Genomic DNA, 10,000 nt, shown 5'->3' on the forward strand with positions numbered 1-10,000 from the left:
TCGCTAATTATCATATCGGTTTTCGGCGACTTCGAACTGGGAAATGGCCGCCCCTTTCTTCGGACGTAGAGGAGATTCCAGGCCGGCCCGGGAAGCGTACGACAGGACGTTACCGACTCTGAGCCACGGAGCGTCAAATTCTCCGCTCCACAGCTCCACAGCTCCAAAACAGCTCCACCAGCTCCATCAGCTCCATCAGCTCCATCACGTCTCAGCTGGCCCGCACACGCGCCGCTCTGTGCTCGGCGGCCTGGACGTACGCAAGGCCGTGTAATTGCAGCGCTGAATCGCCCTTTGACAATGTAACCAATGTTGTTCTAAGAGACCCACCCCTGCTCTCTCCCCCTTCCCCCTGCTGGGAGAGAAAAAAAAGAAGACTTAATAATTTTTCTCCTCACTTATTTTCCCAGCATGGGAGCCTAGCAGCATTCCAAAACAGTGAGAGAAAGACATTACGGCAGCCATTTCCTGAGAGCAGGGGGAGGGAGGTTCTTACAAGGCACTTCTTAATACGGTCTCTGAGCATTGAGACTTTAAGCAGGCTACTCGTCTCCAAACATCTTCAAGGGCTAAAATGCTGCCTTGGCTTCAGACCGAGCGAAAACACCGTAATGGTGACGGGGTGAAAAAGAGCAGAAAGAGTGTTTAATGTAGTGAGGTGTCTTGGAGGGGTTGCCATGATAGCTGTTATTTCCTGGCGTTACATGTCAGACTACATAACTCCATACTCTAAAACGCTATTTAGTAATAAGGAGGAGTAACGAACTGAAAGACTTGCCAATGAGGGATCCCAGTCATTTACAGTAACATTTCCGGCATATTCTTCTTGTGTCCATTGTCCTCAACTCCCCAGATGGTGTGTCTCCACGTCGATTGTCTCTAGTGAAGGGAAGGGTCCTCAAATGATCAGCGTCCCTCTGGACGTGAAGAGTAACCCTTGGCGTCCTCTCTTCCTGACCACATTGTCCTCCGATCCAGCTCGCATCAATGGCTGACATCCTCTTCAGTCTTCTAAAGCGGTGTGTATACACAGCACAAGTGGTATTGATGTTAGAGTGGATCACCTTTCGCCCGCCCCATTACTTATAGGCCTGACAAGAGATGCCTTTGCATCTTCGTGCCGTCTACGTCTGAGTTTGAGTGGCACGTCGATGGCAGCTTCTGCGTGGGGTTCATTGTATTCCGGCGACCGCGGAGAACGGAGCGGTAATTACACGTGCCACAGAGGTGGGAGTCGAGACGCTCGCAGTTAAACGCAGGAAGAATCGGCGGAGCAAATTAACACTGCTCTAATTGCGCCGCCCTTATAATAACCCCGGGGCTCCCACCCTGACCCGCAGGAGTGGCGGCGTAAAAGCCCACGCTGATTCAATCACGCTGGCCTTAATGAGGACTATTTTCGGAGCTGTGAAATTGGCGACTGCGTAAAGTTCACCTGCAGCGGGGAGCTCGGCCTGAGAGGCGTCGGATCAGCACCACGCGAGCGAGGGCGAGTGACGGACGTCGATTCACGTCCACTCCGAAGGGCAGCCATATGTCCGTCACCGCAGAGCTCGTTTCTCTAGGATTTAAAATAATGGCTTGTATTTGGACTTGGAGGTTTATTCGGCCAAACCTCAACCAAACCGCTGCGAACTGATTTGTCCAAGCCGATATCAGTCTGTGAGCTGGCTTAGGTCTAGATAGATAGATAGATAGATAGATAGATAGATAGATAGATAGATAGATAGATAGATAGATAGATAGATAGATAGATAGATAGATAGATAGATAGATAGATAGATAGATAGATAGATAGATAGAGTATTTTATTCATCCCCAAGGGGAAATTACAATGTTGAACCAGCCGTATAGATGACAAAGAACACAAATGTTCTTTGTCACAAAGAATTACAAAGAATAATTTGAAGTTAGAATCTTAAAATATTAAGTATATGTATATAGTATATACTTACAACATGGCCTATGTACGCTCACCAGGCTTTTTATTCCAGACGTCTTGCGGGTGTTCAGATGGGGGGGTGGGGGGGGGGGGGGGGGTGTAGGCCACCGCATGTTCTTCACGTCCCTGCTTAGACATCCTCCAGCTCCTCGAGAAAGGTCATCTTGTCACCATTGCGCTGCTGTCGGCTCGAAATTTGTGGTGGACGAATACTCTTAATTCGGTGACGATGACATTGTAAAAACTTTAGCACTTGACACTCCTGCCCCTGCTAAATTTGCAAGTGCTCGAAAGTTACAATCATAAAGTTACAGCCATCTTCCATAATGTACGGTCAACTGTAGTCGTGTGGTCCACACCAGTGATGAACAGGGGGAGGAGACAGTTGATGGATTGTACATGCCAGTACACTACCTACTGTAACTGGACCCTAGCAAAATTCACCTATAGCTGTCTTCATAAAGAGGCCAGTGAGTGTAGGTACAAGTTAGATGTTTCTAAAGCTAGTGGAGTTAATTAGCACACCTAACACATGTAAAGCAGTCTGTGAAGATCACGTTTCAAGTCAGCACTTTTTTACAGCATGTACTTTTTGTTGGACAAAATGACTCCCATGTTTGTTCCGTCTTTACACGGGTCCCTCTACAAACCGCATGATAATTCCACAGAACATCACTGATGTAAATGTAATTAGAGCAGAAACATGATAGGGAGACACAGGGTGCCAAAGGACATTTATTACTTGGATGGGTCCGCCTCTAAACATTCAATTAAAATATTGAGTTTCGCCAGATTTAATCCAAACGTAATAAATTACAAAGGGCGAATGGTCTTCCAGCTAGGGGGTTGTGGGCGACGCCCATGCCGGTGGGGGGGGCACTTGCGTGGCCCACGAGCTCTGGAGGAGGAGAGGAGCGTCTCTGTGCAGAGCTCTGGGCCACTGCCATGCACACTGGGGCGTGCGCCAGGGGAGTAAGCCAACACTCAGCCAGGCAGACACAGATGTACAACAGGGGGAACCTCTGGGCCCTGCCGGACTTCAAAGGCAGAGCTGAAGCTTGGGTTTCACTCGCCCCACGCTCTCTGGGCCTATCGGGCGGACCCGTCTTCGCTGGCAGCCTCAAAGAGCCATTTTTATAGGGCTGAGCTTCCCTCCCTAATTGAACCACTCTTTTATACACCCCCCCCCCCCCCCAACTCACCCACCCAGCCTATGTGCATGTCCTGTGTTACACAGGATGCCGTCTGTGTTCTGCAGGACGTCGTCTACACTGCGACTGAAACGTGGCAGGACTGCAGGTGGCATCCGATTATCTCCATTCTTCATTCAGCATGGTGGAATTAAACATCACCGTTCCTGACCGCAGTCATCTGTACTGAAAGTAGCACGTTTGCAGAAGTGCTTTTGTCTAAACTTTACACGATTTCCCTAATATTTTATTTTCTATTTTCCTCACCAAATGTCAGTTTGGACTAACCAGAGTTTAAAAGTTGCTGTAAGGTCTATGCTTTGATCGTTATTCGTTTACCTGGCCCTCTAAGAACCACTATAAGTGTAATCAAATGAGCTAGTTGAAAGTTCCCTGTGAACAAAGGAAATGTTTATTTACCATTTATACACATTTTTTTAACACGTTCTGGATGCTTAACGCGCTAGACTTGGTGCTTACGGATGTGTTTCCAAGGTGATAAACTTTTCACTTTGCATGTGACATGTGGTTTGGATGTGCACATGCAGTGATAACTTATAGGCAGGGCCCTGCGAAGGTGGAGGGTATGTAGTCTCCACCTACACCCCCACCACCCCCACCACCAGGCAATTTAGTGTCACAACCCAGAGAGAGCTGAACCATGGCACCTTTTAATTACAATAGATCTATTTTCATAGCACGACGCTCTGTCAGGTGACGAAACAACTGCGATGTGAGAAGAAAAAACTATTTACCCAGTTACCTCCTTGTCAAGAAGTCCCATATGTAACCTCGTACACATAAGTAACCAGCGTGTTTTGGTGGTTTATGGCTTAATTAATAAGCAAATGCAGAACAAAAGGCTCTTGGCAAAGTATTTTTACATTACATATTTTTGAATTAAGCACTTTGCTTCAGATAATTATACACACAAACCATGCCGGGTTTTTTTGATTTTCAGTAGCTTGCTTATTATGATCCATATCAAACACTCGGGTTGTTAAGTATGAAATCAGTACCATGTGTTGGTTTAAATTTGAAAATATAAAAATAAATAAATAAACGTCCACATGACTATAAGATTAACATTAGAGTTGCAGAGGCATTGCGTTTTACAAGGGCAACATCATCGTTAATATTTTCAGTGCTGCATAATTAACAAGTTTCAATGTTTTCATTAAGTCCTTTGTTAAAGATAATGAGCACTTTGTTCCAATTTCTTAAAATCTTATTTGAATTTCTTCTCAAAGGACAATTTAACTGGCGTGTAAAAAATGTGTATATTTTATGTATAATGTTTCTCTAGTTGCAAGCTGTTTTAAAGTTTCTCCTCCTTTACAATATGTACATAATCTACAAACATGACCCCATTCCTGTCATTTGCGCCTGCATTGCCTCTGGTAGTCTCCCGAGTTTTCCCTCCATGTAGCGCAGATGCAAATCACACAGTTCCACTGCAGAAAGGGCGCGTGATGGGGACATTCTGGGGGGGTAGCCAAGATAATGTTGATTGAAGTCATGCATAGAAGAAGTATAAGATATTTAAATGTTCATTTTTTTCATTCTCACAAATGGCCGTGAGTGCGTATCTTAAAAAGTAAACTAGCAATGAGTTAACGCTTGAAATTACTTACAATCTCAGTTTGAACCGAACTTTTGTTGCCTTTTTTTCAAGCTAGTAGGATATCTTACCTCTGCAGCTACGTGCTTCCTGTTTCGCTACGCCACTGTTTTCCTCTGGGGAAACTCACCGTGTTCTTATTGATGAGCGGTAACTTCCTGCGGGCCGTGTTCTTGTCTGGCGCGTAGTAACCTGAGCGTTTTTAGAAGAACCTTGATGTACGACTCACCGCACTGCCCTGCCACACGATCCACAGAGCACAGCTACTAACAGCGCTCTATATTTTATTCATTTCTAATTAACTGTTTTTTCATTTGAAATCTTGAAACTATAGACTGTATGTTAATTCTGCATGTAGCTCACGTCAAATTCTGGAAGATCTTGGTGTGAAATCAACTCGATCTCTTCTGATGTTGGTTGCACTCATTATTCACCAGAAGGTTCGGTTTATTGTTGCCTGTTTGCTCGGTTACAAAATCACCCGTTGCTCAATAAGATTCTTTGAGAGCGCACAAGGGAGAGGTTGATACTGTTAGTATTTATTGAAAAATAGGCCATGATTCTATGATTGTTAATGTTTTAACGCATTTAGACTGTAAAAAGCCCTGTGTGTGACGTGTTTATGTGACAGAAAATTTTGATGCAGCATATTTAAAGTGTGGTAATATGTGAGACGTTACAGTAAGCTCAAATGCAAAATGTCTATTGTTTTGAAACATTCCTTCTAATATATACACATAAAAAGTTAGTTAACAAATGAAAAGACAGTAGCTTATATTTTATTCTTAACAGAATATTTGTATGCAGAATTTTTATATATATCTTTTTTAAGTCGTGTGTCTGTGTTTGCATATACATATATATATATATATATATATATATATATATATATATATATATATATATATATATATATATATATATATATATATATTTATATATTTGTCTGTGTGTGTGTGTTCACATGCTCGGTCTCAGCTATCTTGCTCATTAATGTCTGTGTGTATAGTATCAATATGATGTAAATGGTTGGCATCCATCAGGCTCGTTGAGGGTGGTGTGACAGTGTTTGGCATGTGCGGTGCAGTGTGGCTCTGCTGGCCAGCTCTCCCTCACCTTCTCCACACAATAATTGCTCTGTCTCCACTAATTAATGTCCACTTTTTAACACCATCAAGACCATAAGTAGGTGCTGTACATTTCATTCTTACTCTATTATAGAGTAGGAATAGGTGTCTGAGATTAGGAATCTGGGCATATATATCTAGTTATTTGTTTCCAGTACAGAGAAACAGTAATACATCAGCTGCAGTGCAGAAACGCTGTCAGAGGATCAGATTTGTAAGAGAAGTTAAGAGTTATGAAGACTTTTAAATGCAGCTCACGAAGATTTGGCCCTGTGTGTGTGTGTGTGTGCACAACTGGAAGCGTGTTTGTCTCTGAGCAGCATGTAATGGTGTGTGTGTGTGTGTGTGTGTGTGTGTGTGTGTAATGGTGGGGGTGTGTGCCGCACGCTAACTGCCGCACACGGACCTGCCGCGTGGTGTGTCAGCGGTGAGGACACACCAGCTTCCTGTTTTTAGCGACCTGCTTTCACAGCACAGCAGGAGAGCGTCTGCCCGCCATCACCCGCCATCCTTCCTCACACGCCCGCACACACACACCCGCACCCATAAATCATCAGCAGTCTGGTGTCGGATGCAGCCCGGGCGAAGGCCCCTCCACGAGAAAGTGCACGAAACGCACAAAACACCTCCGACGTGTGTTTTAACGGTGCATGTTAAGGCGCTTGGTGCGCACTTGCAGCTGGGATGAAGGGGTGGGTGAACGGGGTCGAACCCGCCCAAACGTCAATATGGTGGCATCGCTTTGCACCCGCTGGAGTTGCCGACGCACGCCCCGCCCGTTCGGTACCGGTCCACGAGCACCGGCTGTCACCGACCTCCCTCTCGTCTTCAAAGCCGCGACGACAGCCCTGCGGCCCGTGTCTCCGGCCACTGACTTACGGCAGGCTTATTAAAGCAGCCCCGCTATAAACACTGTAGCCGTTGTTCTCTGGCGCCATAAAAAAGAAAACCTAAAAACGAGTGGAAAAAAAGATTTCTCGCAGCGCCTCCTCTGTTTCTACCTCATATGTGTTACACCACTGGTTAACGAACCTGTTAGGATGAGTAATTCGTCCTGGACCGGCGCTTTATTGCGCGCCGTGAATTATAAGACGTCTTTACTTTCATTTGCCGACTCAAACTTGTAGATTTGGCCGGGAAGCAGTCGCACTGAAGCTTCTTTTTATTCTCAAACGTCTGCCGGATTGTGTTGAGTAATGGCCTATCAGCTGGCGCTGGGTAGCTCTTACAGTGTGTTGGTTCCTGTGTGTGTGTGGGTGTTTATTTATTTACAGCGTGTCTCTCAAATTCTTTCCGCGTGAGACAAGAGCGCGCGTGCTAGGAGCGCGCGAGCAGTGGCGCGGTGGCCTCGCGCCTTGGGGGAACAACCCGGGACAAGCGCGTCTCTCTCCCGCTGCGGAGAGACGCGCGAATTCGGCAGGACCTGACAGCAATACACGAGGCCCTAACCTTTCATGCCCTTGCGAATTTAATTCAGTGAAATGTTGATAAGTGCTGAGAGATGTATGGTAAGTTTGGTGTTTGTCTAATCACATCAAGACAGCCCAACGGCCCAAATTTCAGTGCGAGAGTAGCCCTCATGGCCACAATAACAAACTGTGATTACTACAATCGATATGATGAAGGCTATTGCGTTGACCTTTTCCTCTCTGTGCCATATTTCACATTTGTTATTTGTGTGTCTGAGTTGATACACACGCTGTGGCTGTCTAAAAATAAGAGTCCACAGATGTGTGTGAGATGTGAAAAGAAAAGCAAATCTTTCTTCACACGATGGACATGTTTGTGTAGGCCTGGAGGTGTGTGTGTGTGTGTGTGTGTGTGTGTGTGTGTGTGTGTGTGTGTGTGTGTGTGTGTGTCACAGCACAGAGGTCATGGTAACTGACTCATTTAAACCTCTACAGTTTCTCGCTTTTAACTCTCCCAGAAATATTCACATTTTATTTCGAATTGCGCTGTCATACTGTAGTGGCCAACACATTAACTAATACAGCCTCAGTCTTCTGTCTCAGTGTATTAGTTTAGAATTGTTCAGTCCTCCTTTTTCATATGGAGACCATTAACTTTCCTATTTCCACAAATCAAGCACTATGTGGCATTTGGACAAGTTTTCCTAATTATTAATATTATTATTATTTGGTCATAATCAATTACAAACACTTAAAACCCCAGGAGCCATTTATGAACATGCTGGTAAAATTCAGCTTGCCTTGATGCCTGACAATTAAATTGCGGTTTCTCCACAGGGCATTCATTAATCTCAACTTGTCATCTTTGTTTACGCAGGTTATCTTTGTAGGTGGAGGTTTGTGTGTATGTATGTGTGTGTTTGTGTGTATGTATGTGTGTGTTATTAAGCCTGCCACCCCTCAGTCTTTTGGCAGTCTTAAAGCATTACCTCATAAATCCTTGAGATTTTTTAGAATTGCTTAAAACTGTTTTGAATGGAAAGGCATGGCTGCAATAATTATAAAGTAATACAGTGTGATCATAATTATTAAAAAAAGATCAACTGAGTAAAATTCTGAGTCTTTATAAGGGCCCTTGGGAGCAAAGAGAGTTCCCCTGTTCCTTATTTGGCAGTGATATTCTCACTTAGTCTATTATTTTCTCATTTATTTCTGTTTACTAATTCAAATATTCAGTCCAAAATCAGATGTGACATTTGTGAGCTCACACCTGTGGGTGAAGGTTCAGTGGTCAAGGGGCCTTGTTCTCCCCAGGCTGCGAGATCAGAAGACGATAATCGTGTAGGCTGTGACCCGCTCCGTCACCCGCTCCTAGAGGCTGCTGGGTAATTATCCCCATGCTTTAGCTCTTCCCTCTCACGCACATGCCAGGTAGTCCTCAAATGAGTCATGCCCCGCCCCCTTGTCCCCCACACCCACCAATCCCTGCCTTCTCCTCCAAGATGGCTTCTTTTCATGCTAATGGCCTCTCCCCGTGTCCGTCGGCAGGCTGAATGGCCCGGCCTCGGCAGGCCTGCGACGCTGAGACGGATCCGCGGAGGCGGGCCTCGCAGCGGGAGGCGGGCCTTCGTCGGGGCGTGGTGCCCTGCCACTCGGGAGCGGCCCAGATGCTAATCCTGCCCATTGTTTCAGGGTGACTGCTTCCCCAGTGCCTCGGGACAAAAGGCCATTGCATGGGGGCTCCGTTTCGCCCTTGCTTAATATTCACATTTGAATATTTGCCCAGGTCTGCCAGCCCAATGTCGAAGCTGCAGGCAGAAAGGGGCGATTGCTTCGCCCAGCCTGGTCCTCCCCGAGCAGGTCTGGAACGGTGGGGACGTGGCGTGAACACCAGCAGGACTTTGAGAACGCCACTGCTTTGACGGTGACAAATAACAGTCCATGAGTCTGAACACGGCGCTGAAGAAATCAGAAATGTTCCACATCTGTTGTTCCAAAGATCACTTATATTTGTAATTTTTTAAAATGAACTTTGGGATGTTATAAGATGTGGGCGTTGTGTTAACGGATTGTAATAAGTGAATAATAAACAAAGGCTAGACACATTTTTGCATTAATGTGTGAATTTTGTTTATTTTAACATATTAAAGTGAAGATTAAAATTCTAGAAAGCAGATGGTGTATTACATTAATCGTCTGTCACTTAACCTTCTGATGGTTTGTTTTTTTCTCACTGCTGCATAGTTTGGCTTTGTATGCTAATGAAGTTCCTTGGAAATTAAAGCGTGGATCCACACTGGAGCGTCCCATTGGACATCACAGGACGGCACCGGGGTCACCCGCCCAGGGTCACCCGCCCAGGGTCACCCGCCCAGGGTCACCTTCCAGCTCAGAACAAGTGTGATGGTAATTAATGAGAACTCTGAGCAGGAACTGCAGAGTATAGCACAGGTGTCGGATTGGCACACTGACCTGGTGAGAACGGGGGTAACTGGGAGGAGAGAGGACAGAGGGCTGAGGGGACCTTTGACAGTTTAAGAGCCCTCCTCTGAAGCTCCGGCTATGGTACTACCATCTGGCCAGTGTGTGTGTGTGTGTGTGTGTGTGTGTGTGTGCGTGCATGTGTATTTGTGTGTGCGTTTTGCGCGCGTGTGTGATCGAGAGGGGGAGAGACAGAGACGAAGAGCGTGTGTTGAGATGCTCTCGGAGCG

At 45.7% G+C, this 10,000-nt stretch overlaps 1 long non-coding RNA gene across 3 annotated transcripts in view; it reads left to right on the top strand.

Moving 5' to 3' along the window:
• Window positions 1-9,512, top strand: part of LOC143476881 (uncharacterized) — a 28,047-nt gene extending 18,535 nt beyond the window's left edge. For 2 of the 3 annotated variants that reach the window (XR_013121408.1, XR_013121410.1), the window contains exons 4-5: window positions 854-1,019; window positions 8,604-9,512. This is a non-coding gene — a long non-coding RNA (uncharacterized LOC143476881). The remainder of the gene's footprint in view (window positions 1-853; window positions 1,020-8,603) is intronic. The other variant, XR_013121409.1, reaches the window with a different exon arrangement.
• Window positions 9,513-10,000: the final 488 nt, after the last annotated feature.

Source organism: Brachyhypopomus gauderio, chromosome 15 (assembly GCF_052324685.1).
Source record: "Brachyhypopomus gauderio isolate BG-103 chromosome 15, BGAUD_0.2, whole genome shotgun sequence".
NCBI classification, from domain to species: domain Eukaryota; kingdom Metazoa; phylum Chordata; class Actinopteri; order Gymnotiformes; family Hypopomidae; genus Brachyhypopomus; species Brachyhypopomus gauderio.